Raw genomic sequence first — 22,581 nt, 5'->3', positions numbered from 1 at the left:
CACATAGTAGACACTTGAATGATTTTCCATTCATTAGTAGAGCAAGAATGATCACTTAGAAGTGTTGTAAATTTAGGGAATGTTGGGATATTCACTCCTATATTATCCAAGGGAATGGGTAGGGAGTCAGGAAGGAACACAACTAACCAGGTGGTGCCAAGTTATTATTCTTCAGTGACTTTCAGTCATGCCTGACTTTTGGTAGTTTTTTGGAGTTTTCTTGGCAAGACACCAGAATGATTTGCCATTTCCTTCTCCCACTGATTTTACAGATAAGAAACTGAGGCAAACAAGGCTATGAGACTTGACCACGGTCACATAGCCAGTAAGTGTCTAAGGTCAGCTTTGAACTCATGAAAATGAATCTTCCTGATTCCAAGCCTAGGATTTTATCCACTGCATCACCTTGTTATTCCCAGTTGTGCTAAAACACAAGTGGTATTCCTGAAATTTCTGCTCCTTTAAGGAAAAAACAAACTATTTCAGAATACTATTATAAACAGGAAACAAGGAATGAATGGATGACCATGCCCTATGCAAGAACCCATCAGAAGCTCCTCGCAATTAGGAATTGTTTCATTCTTAGTCTTTTTATCTCCATCATCTGGCACAGTACCTGACATAGAATAGGTATTTAATAAATATTTGTTCATTGATTGCTGGGTTGATTAGAGGGGTTCTTTGAGCTTACATGAAGGTGAGCCTTTATTGGGGACTATTGATGGTGACTTTCTATGGGGTGACGTGGTGCAGATATACCATTGTGACTCATTCTTAACTGCAGATGACTTGAGAATGAATTCCTTGGCTCAGACTATCCCCAAAGGAGCCACTACATTGTGTAGGGTCTATAAACAAAAGAGGAGAGGCTTCAAAGTCACAGTTACCTTTTCACTTTTGTTTGAAAGATCCTGAAGGAATAGAACTAAAAATAGACCTCTGACACATGGATGTTTCCCTGCCAGGAGACTAGAATGACTGTGTGAGGGGAAAGGGAAGAAGGAAGAAGGAAAGCATAAAGGAGTTGCATTTAGTCACATTCATGTGTCCCGAAAGGAGAGTTTCTGGATCCTAAATTTCTAGCTCCAGCCTTGAAAAACCATGTGAAACCTCTCAGTTTCAGAGGTACCTGATCAAAAAATCATAGATCTGACTGATGGACATTTTTGACACCCTCCCACTACCACTATCCCTACACATAAATGCTATTTCTCTCTCTCTCTTTTAATATCACCCTTACCTTTCATCCTACAATCAATACTGAATATTGGTTCTAAGGCAGAAGAGTGGTAAGGGCTAGGCAATGGGGGTTAAGTGACTTGCCCAGAGTCACACAGCTGGTAAGTGTCTGAGTCCAGATTTGAACCCAGGACCTCCCATCTCTGGGTCTGACTCTCAATCCACTGAGCTATACAGCTGCCCCCCATAAATGCTATTTCCGAAAGAGTCTCAAAAGTTCCTGAACTTCAGCATCCTGGAGAGAGGACAGGGGATTTCCTAGCTAGCATGATGCCAGAATTCAATCTTTTAGTGGGAGAGGGAAATTATTTTATTTATTTTTTTAAATATGGAATGCTTCACAAATTTGCATGTCATCCTTGTGCAGGGCCATGCTAATCTTCCCTGTATCGTTCCAATTTTAATAAATATGCTGCCAAAGCAAGCAAGAGGAAGGGAAATGCTTAAGCAGCATTCACCTTAGGGTTGCCTCTGAAGCAACTCCTAGCTGAAGAATTCCAGAATCTGAGAATCCCAGGAACTTTCTAGCTCTTGGAGAGCTCTTCAACCTCCATTTAAGGAGAGTAGACCAAAGAGATATTTCCTCTAGCATCTCATTTCTCACTCCTCTGCACTCTTTTAAAATGTCTTTGGAATTTTCCAATATGACCTGGTCCTGGGGATCCCCTTTTCCTTTTCAGTTTTCTTTTGTATGCAAACTTCCTCCATTAAATTATAAGCCCATTTAGGGAAAGGGCTGTATTTTTACAATTTGTATCCCTAGCATTTAGCACATTGACGGGACCATAGTAGGTACTTAATAAATGCTTTTTGACTATAAACTATTGAAGAGATGTTGAATCCTGCCACAGCTGAAGCAACAATAAAGGACAAAAGCCACAACATGGGGGAATAAAATATCTAGACTGCATCGCTTTCTACTACTGAGTTATGTAGATGCTGCGGGTCTGAGAAGAAGTTACTTTTCTAGTAATGCAAAGCCCATTTTCCTTCTGTAATTTCCATCTAGAAAATTTGAAGGGAGACTTCCCAAACTTTGTGCTGATTCTGAAGCCCAGCCTTTGCAGGGTTCAGCAAACCATGGTCTGAGGGCCAAATCTGGCAGAAGTCAGCAGGTCCAGAAAGAAGGGCACTTTGTGGACAGTAATAGCGTCAGAGTCCCATTTCTGATACAGCAAAAATTGGGAAGGCTCTGGACCCATAAAGTCTGTACCTTGAAAGGACGTGGTGTGGCGGGAAGGGATGATGTCAAAGTCAAATAAGAATGGATCCCCACAGCTTTCATATTGCTTTAGAAAACAAAAAAAAATAATATTATGCACGTTGTATTGTATTTTCCCTTATTTTCTTTTTTAAATTAAAACCTTACCTTCCATCTTGGAGTCTAGGATATCTTTGGACTTCAGGTTCCCTGGTAGGGCTTGGTTGGTTGCCTACCAACTCTGAATCTTTTTCACCTAGAGAGACAGGAAGGGATCTTTTTAAATATATGTTTATGTCTGTATGTGTACATGTATCACCCAAGTACATATGTGTGTGTGTTATTCTTGTTGTTTCATTGTTTCTTTTTTAAAAGCTCGATTTAGGCATTTGAGAAGGACCCCCCTCTAGTCTAAGCTTCACGTGAAACCATTTAATCTAATTCACACCTGAACAACATCCCTTCTACATTCTCTCCAGGAGATGATCATCAGACTGTGCTGGATGATGTCTTGTAACATGAGCCCTACTGCCTCTCAAAGCAGCCCACTCCACTTTAGGATAGCTCTAATTAGGAGGAAATTTTTCTTTACCGAGTCAAAATCTCTACCTTTCTGCAATTTCCATTTTTTAAAAATCCTTATCTCCCACCTTAGAATCAATTCCAAATTCTAAGATGGAAGGCTAGGCATTGCGGGTTAATGACTTGCCCAGGATCATACAGCTAGGAAAGTGTCTTAAGCCAAATTGCAATTTCCATTTATACAAGTCACTGTAGAATCTTTAAAATATTAATATCATACAGAAATATTTAGAAATAGACATTTTAATAGACACCAAATAATTAAAATCTCAAAAGAAAATATACAGCTCAATATCTGTTTTAATTTGACTCTGTTCTTGAATCTTCTTATTTATATACTGAACATTCTGTTTACCTTACTGTCCTGGGGTTCCTGGCTTGCCTAATAAAACTCTAAAGCACAGTATGCTGGTGAAATTTATTTAGCTAAGGGTCAATCTCTGGATATTACCTACTACAGATCAGTTTTCCAGTTAAAGACTACTTACAAACTTGAAAACATATTTATAATAGACTCTCAATTTTCATAACAGCTTCCATGCTCCACTTTTGCATTGCCAACAGAGAAGCAATACGTGGTTGTGCTCAAGATTAGTCTGCTCTTTTAAGAATGTCAGATTACTTTGTTCTTCCCTCTACATTATTCCTTCCCCCATACAGTCTTAAAGAGGATCTCTTATTTTAACACTTTCAGTGACATGAATGGATGGATAGATAGATAGATAGATAGATAGATAGATAGGAGAGATAGATAGATAGATAGATAGAAGGAGAGATAGATAGATAGAAGGATAGATAGATAGATAGATAGATAGATAGATAGATAGATAGATAGATAGATAGATAGATAGATAGATAGATAGATAGATAGATAGATGGATGGATAGATGGAGAGATAGATAGATAGGAGAGATAGATAGATAGATAGATAGATAGATAGATAGATAGATAGATAGATAGATAGATAGATAGATAGATAGATAGATAGATAGATAGATAGATAGAAGGAGAGATAGATAGATAGATATAATAGATAGAAGGAGAGATAGATAGATAGATAGAAGGAGAGATAGATAGATAGATATAATAGATAGAAGGAGAGATAGATAGATAGATAGAAGGAGAGATAGATAGATAGATAGATAGATAGATAGATAGATAGACAGACAGAAAGATAGACAGATGGATAGATGGATGGATAGATGGATGGATGGATGGATAGATACATAGATAGATAGATAGATAGATAGATAGATAGATAGATAGATAGATAGATAGATAGAGATAAGCATGTATACATATATACATGTAGACATAGATATAGATATAGATGTGTCAAATGTGGCTTTCATTCCTTTAGTCCTCCCTAACAATATCCAGTCTACCCTTATAATTTCATACATAAATATGGTAACTACAGCTCACATCACTTCGAATGCCACTGTGGTTCTCACTAGCTGCCTGCCAAAGAATAAATTGAGTGTTAAAACAGAAGATGCCATTTTCAATGAGAAGAACCACTCATAAAAACCAGCAGCCCAGTTGCATTCAAAATAAAGGAATGAAATTAATCATCTCACATTACCACCACTCCCATAGACTGGAGCCACGTCCCAAAGTAACAACTAAACTTATTGTTCGAGGTTAAATATAAGGACGTTTTAAAAAATTTATAATGAGAATCAAATAATAAAATCAATCCAATTCATTTCCTAAGAGAGCAAAAAAATGCCAGAGAGATGATTTTAATCCACTTTTTTTTTAATTTTAAGGACAAACCTTTAGTTTTACATATGTAATAGATTATACTTACATTTAATACAATTTGGCAAATTGTCAAAAATGTCTTTACTATCTTATCTTCCCCAGGTATTCTCCTTCACATCCAAGTGCATGGTGATTCCATGCTATACCGTGAACATCCTAGGATCCCACCATTACAGCACTTCTCCTGGGTCTGCCTGAGCCACGTAGAACCCATATTATGAACTTTTCTAAGTCCCTCACTCCCACCAAGCAAGACTTATTTGTTTTTTTGGAGTTCTACTTTTTGATCCCATCTAGGAGAGAAGGAAGAAGGAGATGGTTTAACCTAATAAATTGCTGCATTCAAATGTGCTAATGGGAGCTAATATGATGATGGGAAAGCTATAACACATAACCCTCTTCATCTAGCCTTTTTTGTATTCTAGCCACAAGTGCATTTTAATAGTGACTTACTAGAAATAATAACCCTAACCATTTTTAAATAGACCTAAGAAGCATAAATATCCTACCAAAAAGGAAGAGAAAATGGTGATTTGGAAGACTGGCATTAGGTAAATGAGAAATAAAATTATATCATTTATTTACATGACAGTAATTTCATATAGAAGCTTAACTGAAATCAATCAATCAAATATCATTTATTTCTTATATACCTAATGTAGGACCAACACTGCTAATACCAACTTTAACTGAATAATATTTAATTCAACTACCATATAACATAAGTTAAGAAAATTCTGTGCTTGTGTGGTCTCTCAAATTCCACTTTGTAAATAGATAATCATTGTTACAAATATCTTATCATGGATGTTATCTCATCAATGTGGATGAAGAGCATACACCACCCATACCTTTATGCATGTCCTATCACAAATCACCCCAGGAAACACAGAGACCTTCCTTCATTTCTCCTGAAATCACAAAAACATCAGTGGCATATTCTGGTAATCCACTTCTTTGTCCTTATTTATTTGTTTGTTTGTTTATTTATATCCTTACTTATTACTTCATCACATGACTATTAACTTGATAGAATAATTATCAAAATTGGCAAAAAGCCAAAGACATGGACACTTAGATGGCCCAGTGGATAGAGAAAGACTCATCTTCCCTGAATTCAAATCTGACCGCAGATATTATCTGTGTGACCCTGTGCAAGTCATTTCACCCTGTTTACCTCAGTTCTTCATCTGTAAAATGAGCTAAAGAAATAAATGGCAAAACATTTCATTATATTTGCCAAAAAAAATATCCCAAATTGGATCACAAAAAATTGAACATCACTGAAAATGACTAAACAATAACAACAAAAACTAAAAATGAGAAAAAATATATGGCACGTAATTAAAACAACTCATTCTTGAGGTATTCCAATAAGTTACATAGAACAAAAAATGGGTAATGTAAGGACTAAAAAAGATAGGCAATGATGACAGTAATTTCATATAGAAGCTTAACTGAAATCAATCAATTGCCATAACAAAGGACCCAGAAAAGCACTTTGGTCAGGAATCGCTTGACTTATTTGTAGAGTGGAGAAAAAAGCAAAGGTAATAGGAGTTGAGTCTAAATTCACTGCTCAAATTTTACTAAGAGCAGAAATTATGAGAAGTATCACTTTATAAACAGAAGAATAAGAACTTTTAAGTATAGCAAAAGACCCAAATAAGCAAAATCATTCCCAAGTAAATCTAGGGATAAAAATGTGAAGAGGACAACAAACAGGGAAAAAAAAATAGAAAAGTCCTCCAAATAACAAGATTCACATATATAAAACAAATATTTATAACCAAATAGGACAATAGATAATCTCACCTTGTAGACCTGGATTTCCTTATAGAGATCTTGAAATGATCTCAGAAAAAAACAATGACAGGTAAAGCAGTTAGATCAGACCAAGTAAACATAGATAGAGTACAATTATGAGGAAACTGATCCATGGAGTATCTAAAGGAGAAGACATCAAAGTTTCAGGGAGTTGGACTAAGGCTCAAACTTTATAAGTACCAAAAAAAATCAACAAGGAGAACAGTAATAACTGTTGATCTGCTGATGTATATGCCTACTTGGAAATTCAGTAATATCTAGTTAAAAATATTATGAGAATCAACTACACATAGATTTAAAGCCCCCTTGATATTCAGGTTAAGAGTTGACTAGAAGCAAATTTCCCCAAGTAATATGCCATAGTACTACATCTTTACAACTACACAATTGCCTAAAAGTTATAATAATCCTAGTTTTCACTATATTTGTTGAATTTTTTTTAATGAGTACATTAAATACTAGCCAACTCCAAAGACATAAGGACCTGTTGGCAGCATCCATACATCTAAAACTATCGATGCTGTCACTAATCCAACATGGAAGAGTATATTCATTGATAATACATATATAACACAATGGAATTGCTTGTCAGCTCTGGGAGGGGGGAGGGAAAGGAAAGAACATGAGTCATGTAACCATGGGAAAATACATAAATTTTTTAAAAGGAAGAGTATACTCATATGTCGTGCCCCTGGTGAAGTGTGGATGGGAAAATAGATGGGACTGTGGAAGAGATTTCACTAAAGATACCCATAAGAGGTGGCATCTTTCAGGAAATCAATCATTTTCATAGTTCCCCAGCAGGGATAAGCCAATGTATGAGGTGGTTTAGTAACAATCCAGACCAGAGTACAAGAGTTAGGAGTTGGCTTTGCTATAAGAGGAAGTATCATTAATGAAGGACTAAAATATGGTGAAAATCAAGGAAAAAATGATATATGGAACTCCATCACAAGTGTTACCTAAACATAAACACACACACACACACACACACACACACACACACACACACACACACACACACACTGCCAGTAAACACTTGGCAGAGATATTATAAAGAGGATTCTTGTTCAAGCCATGGTTTGGGGTCAATAGCCTCTAAGGTTCCTTTCAACTCAAGATTAGAGGGGTCAGGGAGAGAGGGAGGAAGAGAAGGTTGGCAAGAAAGATCAACCAAAAGTCAGTGGTATTGGCAGTCCAAGAAATACTAGAGAAATGGCTATCTAATCTGAAAGGGCATGATATCCAGTGTTATTCCACGGTAACCATAAATTCAACATATTTTATAAAGCATATATATTAACCAAGCATCAAGTATGAAAGCTTATCTCTTCTCCCTTCTCCACTCACCCTCCATGTAAGAATAAAAAAATAACTGGTAGAATTTGTTTTTTCAGAGCAAAAATTTAGAGGAATCTGTGAAAGCAGAAAATATAGATATTTTCATTAGTTGGGGAGAGGGGGGAGATAACAGAGAAGAATAGACTTCCGGTTAAGATGGCGGCGTAGAGAAAGCTGAAGTTCAGATCTCCGGAAAACCCTTCCCGACCGATCTCAAACTAGAAGCTCCTAAGGCGCCGAAATTCAAAACGATCAACAGCACAGACCCTGGGAACCCTCCTCCTGGACCTGGACCCAGTTCAAAAGGTACGGCTCCCCTTAAAAGCCAGAACCCGAGATCCCTTGGACCTCAGGGGTAGGAGCGCAGAGTCCAAGGCTCCCGGAAGTGGCAGCCGCGCCGGGCTCAGAGAGCAGGGTCTGAGGAACAACAACCCTCAGGGTCTTCTACCCAAGTCCCAGTCCGGGTGAAAGTTACTGCCTGGGGCTTCAGCTGCAAAGAGCCGGTAGGTCCGGGTGAAAGTTACTGCCTGGGGCCTCCGCTGCAAAGAGCCGGTCGGTCCGGGTGAAAGTTACTGCCTGGGGCCTCCGCTGCAGAGAGCTGGTCAAAACAACAGCAACCCTCAGGGCGGGCAAGACAGCCTCACGGGCTGGATCCTGCTATCCAAGTCTCAGTGAAAGTCTGTGCTCTCGGAGCTTGGGGAAGCGGCAGCCCATCCCCCCACAGGCCAACGAAACAGCCTCACGGCCAGGGATTCTGAAGGCAACTTCCGGAAATCGAGCCAGGGGGAGAGTGTGGCCTCGTGGTCCGACCCTTCCATTCCAGTTCCAGTGAGGCATATTCAGTTTAACCCAGGGAACGCTCATAGAACCAACATCTGCCCAGGACTAAAGCCTCTGATCACCAGACAAAGACAAGAAAAGCCAATCCTCCACGTTCAGAGATGACAAACTCCACAGAAGCACAGAAGCCCCAAAATACCAAGAAAAATAAGAAGAAAGGGGCGACTCTGGACACATTCTATGGAGCCAAAATACAAAATACAGAGCAGATAGAAGAAGATATACAAGAAAATTCTCCAAAATCTTCCAAAGGAAATAGAAACTCTCCACAAACCCATGAAGAATTTGAATCAGAAAGGACCAAAAAGATGGAAGCCTTCAGGGAGGAAAAGTGGGAAATGATGCAAAAGAAATTCACGCATCTACAAAACCAGTTTGACCAAACTGTAAAAGAAAACCAGGCTTTAAAGCAAGAACTAATAAAGCAAAGCCAAAACACCAAGAAATTAGAAGAGAACATAAAATATCTCACCGACAAGGTGATAGATCTGGAAAACAGGGGGAGAAGAGAAAATTTAAGAATAATTGGACTCCCAGAAAAGCCAGAAATAAACACCAAACTGGACATGGTGATACAAGATATAATCAAAGAAAATTGCCCAGAGATTCTAGAACAAGGGGGCAATACATCCACTGACAGAGCTCACAGAACACCTTCTACACTAAACCCCCAAAAGACAACTCCCAGGAATGTAATTGCCAAATTCCAAAGCTATCAAACAAAAGAAAAAATCCTACAGGAAGCCAGAAAAAGACAATTTAGATATAAAGGAATGCCAATCAGGGTCACACAAGACCTTGCAAGTTCTACGCTGAATGATCGTAAGGCATGGAACATGATCTTCAGAAAGGCAAGAGAGCTGGGTCTCCAACCAAGAATCAGCTACCCAGCAAAACTGACTATATACTTCCAAGGGAAAGTATGGGCATTCAACAAAATAGAAGACTTCCAACTTTTTGCAAAGAAAAGACCAGAGCTCTGTGGAAAGTTTGATACCGAAAATCAAAGAGCAAGGAATACCTGAAAAGGTAAATATTAAGGAAAGGGGAAAAATGTTATCTTCTTTTACTCAAACTCTCTTCTATAAGGACTACATTTATATCAACCTATGTATACTAATATGTGGGGAAAATGTAATGTATAAATAGGGGGTAAAGAAAGACCAAATAGAATAATGGTTCTCACACAAAGATTCACAGGGGAAGGGGAGGGGAAGAAAACTCCTATAAGAAGGAGAGGAAGAGAGGGGGGGGGGTTTACTTAAACCTCAATCTCAGGGAAATCAACTCTGAGAGGGAAAAACATCCAGATCCATTGGGATCTTGAATTCTATCTTACCCAACAAGGGTAAGGAGAAGGGAAAACCAAGGGGGGGAGGGGGAGAGGGAGAACAAAAAGGGAGGGAAAGAGAGGGGGGAGGGGGAGGGAACAAAAAGGGAGGGACTAAAAAGGGAAACATCAAGGGAGGGGACAAGGGGGACTGATTCAAAGTAAATCACTGGACTAAAAGGTAGAGCCGAAGAAGAAAAGGTTAGAATTAGGGAAGGCAATCAAAATGCCAGGGAGTCCACAAATGACAATCATAACTTTGAACGTGAATGGGATGAACTCACCCATAAAACGTAGACGAATAGCTGAATGGATTAGAATCCAAAACCCTACCGTATGTTGTCTTCAAGAAACACACATGAGGCGGGTTGACACCCACAAGGTCAGAATTAAAGGATGGAGTAAGACCTTCTGGGCCTCAACTGATAGAAAGAAGGCAGGAGTGGTAATCATGATATCTGATAAAGCCAATGCAAAAATAGACCTGATCAAAAGGGATAGGGAAGGTAATTATATTTTGTTAAAAGGGACTCTAGACAATGAGGAAATATCATTAATCAACATGTATGCACCAAATAATATAGCACCCAAATTTCTAATGGAGAAACTAGGAGAATTGAAGGAAGAAATAGACAATAAAACCATACTAGTGGGAGACTTAAACCAACCATTATCAAATTTAGATAAACCAAATCAAAAAATAAATAAGAAAGAGGTAAAAGAAGTGAATGAAATCTTAGAAAAATTAGAATTAATAGACATATGGAGAAAAATAAATAGGGATAAAAAGGAATACACCTTCTTCTCAGCACCACATGGCACATTCACAAAAATTGACCATACATTAGGTCACAGAAACATAGCACACAAATGCAAAAAAGCAGAAATAATGAATGCAGCCTTCTCAGATCACAAGGCAATAAAAATAATGATTAGTAATGGTACATGGAAAACCAAATCTAAAACCAATTGGAAATTAAACAATATGATACTCCAAAACCGTTTAGCTAAAGAAGAAATCATAGAAACAATTAATAATTTCATCAAGGAAAATGACAATGGCGAAACATCCTTTCAAACCTTTTGGGATGCAGCCAAAGCGGTAATCAGAGGCAAATTCATATCCCTGAAAGCTCATATTAACAAACAAGAGAGAGCAGAGATCAATCAATTGGAAATGCAATTGAAAAAACTCGAAAGCGATCAAATTAAAAACCCCCAGCAGAAAACCAAATTAGAAATCCTAAAAATTAAGGGAGAAATTAATAAAATCGAAAGTGATAGAACTATTGATTTAATAAATAAGACAAGAAGCTGGTACTTTGAAAAAACAAACAAAATAGACAAAGTACTGGTCAATCTAATTAAAAAAAGGAAGGAAGAAAAGCAAATTCACAGCATTAAAGATGAAAAGGGGGACAGCACCTCCAATGAGGAGGAAATTAAGGCAATCATTAGAAATTACTTTGCCCAATTATATGGCAATAAATACACCAATTTAGGAGAAATGGATGAATATATACAAAAATACAAACTGCCTAGACTAACAGAAGAGGAAATAGAATTCTTAAATAATCCCATATCAGAAATTGAAATCCATCAAGCCATCAAAGAACTTCCTAAGAAAAAATCCCCAGGGCCTGATGGATTCACCTGTGAATTCTATCAAACATTCAGAGAACAGTTAACCCCAATACTATACAAACTATTTGACATAATAAGCAAAGAGGGAGTTCTACCAAACTCCTTTTACGACACAAACATGGTACTGATTCCAAAACCAGGCAGGTCAAAAACAGAGAAAGAAAACTATAGACCAATCTCCCTAATGAATATAGATGCAAAAATTTTAAATAGGATACTAGCAAAAAGACTCCAGCAAGTGATCAGAAGGATCATTCACCATGATCAAGTAGGATTCATACCAGGGATGCAGGGCTGGTTCAACATTAGGAAAACCATCCACATAATTGACCACATCAACAAGCAAACTAGCAAGAACCACATGATTATTTCAATAGATGCAGAAAAAGCCTTTGATAAAATACAACACCCATTCCTATTAAAAACACTAGAAAGCATAGGAATAGAAGGGTCATTCCTAAAAATAATAAACAGTATATATCTAAAACCAACAGCTAATATCATCTGCAATGGGGATAAACTAGATGCATTCCCAATAAGATCAGGAGTGAAACAAGGATGCCCATTATCACCTCTACTATTTGACATTGTACTAGAAACACTAGCAGTAGCAATTAGAGAAGATAAAGAAATTGAAGGCATCAGAATAGGCAAGGAGGAGACCAAGTTATCACTCTTTGCGGATGACATGATGGTCTACTTAAAGAATCCTAGAGATTCAACCAAAAAGCTAATTGAAATAATCAACAACTTTAGCAAAGTTGCAGGATACAAAATAAACCCACATAAATCATCAGCTTTTCTATATATCTCCAACACAGCTCAGCAGCAAGAACTAGAAAGAGAAATCCCATTCAAAATCACCTTAGACAAAATAAAATACCTAGGAATCTATCTCCCAAGACAAACACAGGAACTATATGAACACAACTACAAAACACTCGCCACACAACTAAAACTAGACTTGAACAATTGGAAAAACATTAACTGCTCATGGATAGGATGAGCCAATATAATAAAAATGACCATCCTACCCAAACTTATTTATCTATTTAGTGCCATACCCATTGAACTACCAAAATACTTCTTCACTGATTTAGAAAAAACCATAACAAAGTTCATTTGGAAGAACAAAAGATCAAGGATATCCAGGGAAATAATGAAAAAAAACACATATGATGGGGGCCTTGCAGTCCCAGACCTCAAACTATATTACAAAGCAGCAGTCATCAAAACAATTTGGTACTGGCTAAGAAACAGAAAGGAAGATCAGTGGAATAGACTGGGGGAAAACGACCTCAGCAAGACAGTATACGATAAACCCAAAGATCCCAGCTTTTGGGACAAAAATCCACTATTCGATAAAAACTGCTGGGAAAATTGGAAGACAGTGTGGGAGAGACTAGGAATAGATCAACACCTCACACCCTACACCAAGATAAATTCAAAATGGGTGAGTGACTTAAACATAAAGAAGGAAACCATAAGTAAATTGGGTAAACACAGAATAGTATACATGTCAGACCTTTGGGAGGGGAAAGGCTTTAAAACCAAGCAAGATATAGAAAGAATCACAAAATGTAAAATAAATAATTTTGACTACATCAAACTAAAAAGCTTTTGTACAAACAAAACCAATATAACTAAAATCAGAAGGGAAACAACAAATTGGGAAAAAATCTTCATAGAAACCTCTGACAAAGGTTTAATTACTCATATTTATAATGAGCTAAATCAATTGTACAAAAAATCAAGCCATTCTCCAATTGATAAATGGGCAAGGGAAATGGATAGGCAGTTCTCAGATAAAGAAATCAAAACTATTAACAAGCACATGAAGAAGTGTTCTACATCTCTTATAATCAGAGAGATGCAAATCAAAACAACTCTGAGGTATCACCTCACACCTAGCAGATTGGCTAACATAACAGCAAAGGAAAGTAATGAATGCTGGAGGGGATGTGGCAAAGTAGGGACATTAATTCATTGCTGGTGGAGTTGTGAACTGATCCAACCATTCTGGAGGGCAATTTGGAACTATGCCCAAAGGGCGACAAAAGAATATCTACCCTTTGACCCAGCCATAGCACTGCTGGGTCTGTACCCCAAAGAGATAATGGACACAAAGACTTGTACAAAAATATTCATAGCTGCGCTCTTTGTGGTGGCCCAAAACTGGAAAACGAGGGGATGCCCATCAATTGGGGAATGGCTGAACAAACTGTGGTATATGTTGGTGATGGAATACTATTGTGCTCAAAGGAATAATAAAGTGGAGAAGTTCCATGGAGACTGGAACAACCTCCAGGAAGTGATGCAGAGCGAGAGGAGCAGAACCAGGAGAACATTGTACACAGAGACTAATACACTGTGGTATAATCGAACGTAATGGACTTCTCCATTAGGGGCGGTGTAATGTCCCTGAACAACTTTCAGGGATCCAGGAGAAAAAAAACACCATTCATAAGCAAAGGATAAACTATGGGAGTGGAAACACCGAGAAAAAGCAACTGCCTGAATACAGAGGTTGAGGGGACATGACAGAGGATAGACTTTAAATGAACACTCTAATGCAAATACTATCAACAAAGCAATGGGTTCAAATCAAGAAAACATCTAATGCCCAGTGGACTTACGCGTCGGCTATGGGGGGTGGGGGGGAGGAAAAGAAAATGATCTATGTCTTTAACGAATAATGCTTGGAAATGATCAAATAAAATATATTTAAAAAAAAAAGATATAAAAAAAAACAGAGAAGAATAGCAAAAAAATAAAAACTACCCAGTGTAATGTTGTGGAAGAGAGAAAATCCCTTATTACACCAGTAAGTCTACCTATTGAGACAAATACAGGGGTTATATTAATACAATTATAAATCAGCTGTTAATTATCCTTTCATGATTTTTTTTAATTTTGCTTTTATTTCTTTACCTAATTCATCTTCTACCATTTTGATTCTGAAAATTATTTTTTAGCTCTACCAGGAATTTTTGTTGGACTTGTACCCAATTCACATAATTTTTTTGAGGATTTGCTTGAAATTGTTTTAACATGTTGATCTTCCCTATCACCACAAAGAAAAAAATGAGAATTTCTTTTCAAATAAAGTTCTTTTTTTTTTGTTGTTCATCATAGTAGCTTTTTAACTAAGGTTCTTTTTTTGTTATTGTTTATTCATTTTTTTCCAGCCTGTTTCTTGACTTTGATCTTTATCTTCAGGTTGGGTTCTTTTCACTCTGTATGGTCAAGAAGGGTCCGTAGTTCCAGGCTTAAGACTTTTTCACATTGCTATTTTCAGATCTAGCTGTGCAGGTTTGGAACTTTTCACTGTTTCCCAGGTAGTATAATATGGGGAGAGATGTGGTCACTGTTCTCCTTCCTGATCAGTGATCTAGAAAGGGTCCTTGGAACTGGAGGTGATACTCTCCTCAAAGCCCTTGTTCTATGAATGCTTTAAAAAATGTACCTAACAAAATTAAATTCATTGACCATTAAATTTTTTTTCATGTTTATTAATTTATTGGAAACATCTTTAGGGATTCACTATTTATATTTATATATGTGTGTGTATATATATCCCTATTCTGCTGCTCCCCTAAAGCCCTCTTTCCACGTAAGTTCCTTTTCACCCTTGAACTGAGATGCAGAAGTAGGTATAGGTGGAGGCACTGCCAGACAACCAGTCCTGCATACAGTGCTAATACAGGGATCCCCTGTAATCTCTTTCTGACAATTGCTATTTCCCCTTATCTCTGGCTTGAGAGTTCCCAAAGCTGCTCCTTCGGCAGCCACTACTGAGTCCCTCCATTGGTATTGCATCCAAGGGTGCTCCAAGCCAACTTCATCCCTATGTTAAAGATCTCTCTTTCTGATCTCCTAAGTTTTCTTGGTCTGGAAGACAATCTCACTCTGACCTTTTGTTGATTTGAGACATTATTGTAAAGTTGCTTGAAGGGGACTATTGGGAGAGTTCAGCTGAGTGTTTCCTCTACTCTGCCATTTTGGAACCACCCTGCACCTGGTCTTCTCATAAAATAGCTTTTGCACTGCTATATCTTCCCCCTTCAGCCAGATTAGGCACCATACTTTCTCATGATTTGGATATTCCAGTAGTGTTATAGAATGCTTTCCACTCGAGGGATCACTGTTCTAGGACAAACGTGGACATATCTTGCAGGGTCCCTATGTGATATTCCAGAGACACAGTCACTGTTTGCCTTGACTAGGTAAAAATGGTCTTCGTGGATAGGTCTGCAGGTTAACAGGAAGCAATAAACCAACCAATGGAAAGACAGAGATCCAGGACAGAGGAGACACCTATCCCCAAATGACTACAGGAAACAAGCTTGACTATCAATTCTATCTAAAAATATAGAAAGCAGATGCTCCCTCAGCTCTGTAGATAAGTGCCTATGTGTGTACATGTGCAAATGTATCAGTATATATGTTTGCTTAATGTCTGGTCTGTATGAATATGTAATATGTAATAACTATGGAGTATCTCTAAAGTCAGGGTAGTTTTAATTTAAGCTTCAATAATATATATGAATATATACTTGTGATGAAAGTCAACTGTTTTTACCAAAGGCAACCACAGAGATGATATCAGCCTTTCTTGGGGGAATTAATGAGCCAGATATCACCAATGAACTATAGAAGTTTTATTTGTATTTTTGCCTTTATGAATATTTCTCTGTAGAAGCAATAAAGTGCAAATAAGAGTTAAGAGAAATTTAAAAAGGTAAACATGAATGAACAATCATAAGGGATTTAACAAAGATAAATTGCTTACATTCAGACATGGGGAGATGATACAAATATCCCTTCTGAACTCCATTATGCTTAGGAGTCTTAGAGCGAATATGGGTAGGCAAAAGGCCAAAGAGTGGTTTTGTTTCATTTTGATGACTTGAAGGGAAGAATGAAAAAGAAAGGACAAGGAATATGCTTGAGGAGAAGTAAATGGAGAAAAGAGGAAATTATCTCAGATAATCAGGATGCACAAGTAGGAATCTACAACAGCAAAGAGAAAATAATAAAAGGAGTGGCTTTTTAAAACTTGAACTTCATTCTCATCTAGACTAGTTAAAAGGTTTAAGAATTATTGAGGACAGAAATACATTTCATTTAAAGGAGAAATAGGAGGGAAGGAGGGGAAGGAGAAAATAGAAAGAAGGTAGATTAAGAGAGGGAATGGCTCTAAGCAAAACAAAATGTAAGAATGTACAAATATTTATAGCTCTTCTTGTAGTGGCAAAGAATTGGAAACCAAGGGAGTGTCCATCAATTGGGAATGGTTGCACAAATCATAGGATATAAATGCAATGGAATCCTATAGCACTATAAGGAATAAAAAAGTGGATGGTTTTATAGGAACCTGGAAAGACTTCTAAGAATCGATGAAGATTGAAGTGAATAGAACTATGAGAGAAAAAATATACAAAGGCAATGACATTGTGAAGTCAAACAACTTTGAAATACTTGGGAATTTTGATCAGTGTAAAGTCAATCCTGATGCCAAAGGACTAATGATGAAACATGTTCCTACCATCTGATAGAAAGGCAAAGGACCAACTCTGAGGTATCACCTCACACCTAGTAGATTGGCTAACATGACAGCAAAGGAAAGTAATGAATACTGGAGGGGATGTGGCAAAGTAGGGACACTAATTCACTGCTGGTGGGGTTGTGAGCTGATCCAACCATTCTGGAGGGCAATTTGGAACTATGCCCAAAGGATGATAAAAGACTGTCTGCCCTTTGATCCAGCCATAGCACTGCTGGGTTTGTACCCCAAAGAGATAATAAGAAAAAAGACATGTACAAGAATATTCATAGCCATGCTGTTTGTGGTGGCAAAAAAATTGGAAAATGAAGAGAATGGCTGAACAAATTGTGGTATCTGTTGGTGATGGAATACTATTGTGCTAAAAGGAATAATAAAGTGGAGGAATTCCATGGAGACTGGAACAACCTCCAGGAAGTGATGCAGAGCGAAAGGAGCAGAACCAGGAGAACATTGTACACAGAGACTGATACACTGTGATACAATCGAAGGTGATGGACTCCTCCACTAGGGACAATGCAATGTCCCTGAGCATTCTGTAGGGATCTAGGAGAAAACAAGCAGAGGACAACCTGTGGAAGTAAAAACACCGAGGAAACCCAACTGCTAGACTACAGGGGTTGAGGGGATATGACTGAAGAGAGACTGTAAATGAACACTCTAGTGCAAATACCAACAACACAGAAATGGGTTTGAATCAAGAATACTTGTGATACCCAGTGGAATCACGCGTCAGCTATGGGATAGGTGGGGGGGGGGGTAGAAAATGATCTTTGTCTCCAATGAATAATGCTCAGAAATGACAAATTAAAATAATGCTTAAAAAAAAGAAAGGCAAAGGACTCATAGTACAGAATGAGACTTTGGGGAGGGGTATGGTCAATATGGAAATTGCCTTTTTGTTTGACTGTACATATTTGTAATAGGAGTTTCGGAGTTCTTTCTTTTTTCTCAGTGGAAGAGCAGAGGATAGAATTGAGAGAAAGAAAAGGTAAATTTTCTACTGGTTGAAAAAAGAAAGACATTTAAAAAAAAAGTTTTGGCTTTATCCAGGCCGACAGATATAGCATCCAGGTGATCATATTGCTGCTCACAGGGTTGGCATAATCAAAAGATAGCACATTCTTTGTGAGATTGCTAATGTAGCATATTCAATGAGAAGAGGTTGATTAATGGTGAATTTGGTTAATTAATGCTAATTAGCTTTCAAAACAAATCCTTTTCCTTAGATCTCTGAAAAAGGTCAGGCATAAGTAAATACTTTAGCATAGTAGAAGGTTAGGTCCTGTAATTCACACCTGTGGTAGTTCTGTGGTTGATAAAGGTTCTCTGAGATTTCTGAATAAGGTCCAAGATAGTAAAAAAAAAAAATCAAAAAACTAGTTAGACTGTTAGAGAAATCTACAGTGACTAGTTAGAAAGTTTGGGCATTACTTCTGAGCACCTAATTGATATGCATCATTCCAGGGGGCTATTTTAAAAGCTTAGTACCTGACTGAACATTAACCCAAGTCTGAAATGTAGCTTATAGATTTGCAATTTTTTTAGGAAGATGGAAGACAGAAGCAGAATAATTTAACTTTGGAATCTCTGATTTAGAACTGGAAGAGACCTTGGAAGTCATCTCTTGCAGTCCCTCATTTAGTAGATGAGGAACTAAAAAGCCCAGAACAGAAGAAGAGCTCAAGTCACCAAGATAAGAAGTAATAGAATGAGAGCATGATCAGCACTCTTTCCACTATTCCACTTTGCATTATAACTTAGTCTTCAGGTCATGAGCTCTTTGGCTATTGCATCCTATCTTCATTACAATCTTTATTTTGTATAGCAGGAATTTTCATTTCTTCTCATTTCCTGAAAGGCACTAGTGTAACGTACTGCTTTGACCTTTGAAATGTTCCACAATTTGACTCGTGATTTCTGTTCTATCCTTTTCCAACCTCAAGGCTACTTAGTGACTGCTAAAATAGTTAGTGACCTTCAAAAGTAGAAAGTTAAAAAGAGGCTAGAGTTTGTAAAGGCTGGTTTTTCGTAGGACGCATTGGACACTGAAATTCTTGCTCTAAAGAAGAATTATGGTGAGAAATGGAAAATATGATTCATTTCCAACTGTGCTGTCTGAAAAGAGAGAGACAGAGACAGAGACAGAGAGACAGAGAGAGAGGGAAAGATTGAGCTTTACATAAACATGAATTTCTTCAGCTTTCATCAGATGACAGTTAAGGTCCCTTTCAGATCTAATAATCTATGATATTGTTACTATCATTTCATTCTCCTCCAGCAATACCATTGGCTTGATTTATAAAATAATTATCATAATAGCAAAATCTGTTATTAAATTGCTTTGTTATACAAAATTATAGTAATGAAACAAGGACCTGATGTGGTATGCTAATAGAGGAGGATTCCAAAGTTTTAAAGTAGTTTTCATTTTTAATGGCTTAAAACTGAACTAAGACTTTTGGGATACTATTTGTGAGAGGTTATAAAACACTATAAATACTTACTTAAAGTCAAAGGCTTATAACTTTATAATTAAGTGAATTACTTCTACAAAATTCATGATATTTGCAATAATTTTGACATCAAATTCCCAATTGAACAAAGACATGAATATAATGTGATGTGCTCATTCCTTCTCCACTCCTCTATCCCCCTTAGAATATATGTTTCTTGAAAGCAGGGATTGTTCCAGTCTTTGTATTTGTATTCCCAGGACCTCTTCCAGGGTCCGGCACTTAATAAATACTTGTTGACTGGTTGACTGAGTGATGTAATGGTGGAAATTTTAGGCTTTTGGGGAGAGGTTATAATATTGTAATGGTTAAGAATGTGGCTACAGGATTTATGTAATATTAAACAATGGCCGCCAAGGAATTTACTTATGAAATTCCTAAAAATGAAACACTCAAGTCAGAATGGAGTTTATGGAGGTTTAATCACACTGGGAGTAGGGAAAAGGATAGGGAGAGAAGGAGAGAAGAGAAAAGGGAAAGGGGCTACTCAACCTCTGACCAAGGCAGAAAGCAACTTACCTTCGTCCTTACCTACCACCCCAAGCATCAGTCACATACCCACTCCAGGAAACACAATAATTGAGCTAGTATTTTAAAATCATATGCTATTTCAATACTGCTTTTATCAGTTCAAATGTGGGTGATTTAGACTTCAAGAGTTGCCATGACTGAAAAATTCATCATCTAGTTGCCAAACTGATGATGAACGTCTTTGAACTTATGTGTTAACTCTCAGATAAAAGACATCCAGTCTGTCACTGGACCCATATTCAAAACCTTTCCAATTTAGTAGAGTTTAAAGTTCCAGAGTTTGCCCTCTAATTCGCTTTGAGAATTCAGAGTCATCATCATTTCATAATAATGTAACAGAGTACAACGTTTTATTTTATTTATAAGCTGCTATATGCTTATAAAGCAAACGTAGCATCAATGCTATATTGCAGTTAGCAAACTGAAAAGCCTAAAGTAATCTTGTGGGTTTGCCCATTTGGGACTTCCTTGAATGATACAAAATAGAGTATTTGAAAAATATTGAAAGATTCATTAGTCACTGATTTCCTTCCAATGAGTACAGCTTAGTCATATTATCTTCATTTTATATCCCTAAACTTCAGCACCTCTGAAAAAATCTGGTTTCATAGATTTGGACCCATTCCAATATCCTCTGGGTGGACAAGAGACCTTGATGAGGTGCTAAATCTAAATCTTTTTTTTTTCCTTACATTTAAAAGGCAAGAATGAAATGTCATACATTCCCTAATTGTATTCCCATTGCACATTGACTATGGGAGAGGGTTGGAAGGAGGGAAGAGAAAGAAAATGAATCATGGAACCATGGAAAAATATTCAAAATTAATTAATTAAATAAAAAATTTAAGCCTCATTGTATTCCCAGTATGATCCCAGGAACCTTCCAAAAGATTACAGCAATTTTTTAGGTCTTAATTAGGGTTCCTCATCTGGCATCAGTAGGCAACTCTGCTAGGAAGTCTGAGTTAAAGTTCACTGTATTCTCTCCTGAAAATGAAAATGATGGAATATTTTCGTGGTCTCAAAAATATGTCTTCCAAATGAACCTGGATATTTTGTGTATCCCATACTTTAATTTTACTCCAAAGGATCATGATCCATCAATTCAGAAGTTCCCCTTACAACATAATAACACATCCATAACTATGCATTCTCAGCAACTTTAATCCATGTTCTCCCAAAAGTTTTCAATAGAACATCCTCCCAACATACTTGAGACAAGTCTACCAGTGATGTACTATGACTATCTAGCATCCTTTGTGCTCTTGCTACATGATAAGGCCATTTTATTTTTCTATCAAACAATTCCTTGATGATGCTCTATTCTCCTGTATTTTGGAATTTCTTATTGACAATGTGTTATAGTTTGTTCACACCAATCATGAATCTCTCCATTGTCCTTTGTGTGATACTCATCTTTGGTTCTTGGGAGGCAATGTTGTTCCACACCTTGCTGACATATAGCAATATTGGAAAACATTAGTAATCAAAAGATGTGGACTTATGCTTTTATGCAGAGCTTAGAGTCAGTAAAAGATCTTTTCAATTCTTTAAAAATAATCTAGTCCATTCTCAATTTTTTTGGTTTGAGGCCTAATTCATTGTGTACTTCTTTCCCAGGTTTACATGTTTTTAGATGGGCTATTTGGAGTGTCCATTCAAATGCAGGCTGAAATCTGAGTAATAGATTTTTTTCATCCATTTGGTCTTTCCTGTATGGATGCAGAGACCAAACTCTTGAGTGATAACAAATATATTTCAGAAGGTTTTGCAATGGACTAGAGTTTGATACAATCAACATATCAATCAAAACTAGGAAATCCCTTTTTAACATGGACTATGTGTTGGATCTCTAACACAGTGGATATATTTGACAAGCATATTTCTCACTGTTTAGTGCCTTCACTAATGCTTTTCATCCAAGAGTCATCAAACAGTAATATCTGTTGTTATATCTTCCAAGAAATCTCAAATGATCTTGATTTATACAGAGGAGAAAACTTGATGTAAGAAAGTTTATAAGACAATATTTTGTTATACTGAATTGATTTTTTTTCCATGATCAACAAACAAGCACAGCAGGATCTTTGTGAGGAGATGATGGGTGAGATATCAAGAGGAAACACAAGTACTTAAAGAATGACAAGTCTAAGAAGTTTGTTCCTTACAGACATGCAAATAGATAACTCCTCAGCCC

The 22,581-nt window shown here is 37.2% G+C and overlaps 1 non-coding gene across 1 annotated transcript; it reads right to left on the bottom strand.

Annotated features, from left to right (window-relative positions):
* Positions 1-1,561: 1,561 nt before the first annotated feature.
* LOC130458566 (U6 spliceosomal RNA) lies at positions 1,562-1,663 on the bottom strand. Its single transcript, XR_008917982.1, has one exon. It is a non-coding gene; the product is annotated as a U6 spliceosomal RNA (small nuclear RNA).
* Positions 1,664-22,581: the final 20,918 nt, after the last annotated feature.

Source organism: Monodelphis domestica, chromosome 3, assembly GCF_027887165.1.
Source record: "Monodelphis domestica isolate mMonDom1 chromosome 3, mMonDom1.pri, whole genome shotgun sequence".
Classification (NCBI taxonomy): Eukaryota; Metazoa; Chordata; class Mammalia; order Didelphimorphia; family Didelphidae; genus Monodelphis; species Monodelphis domestica.
The sequence above is the reverse complement of the archived record's forward strand: the minus strand, read 5'-3'. Positions and strand labels throughout refer to the sequence as shown.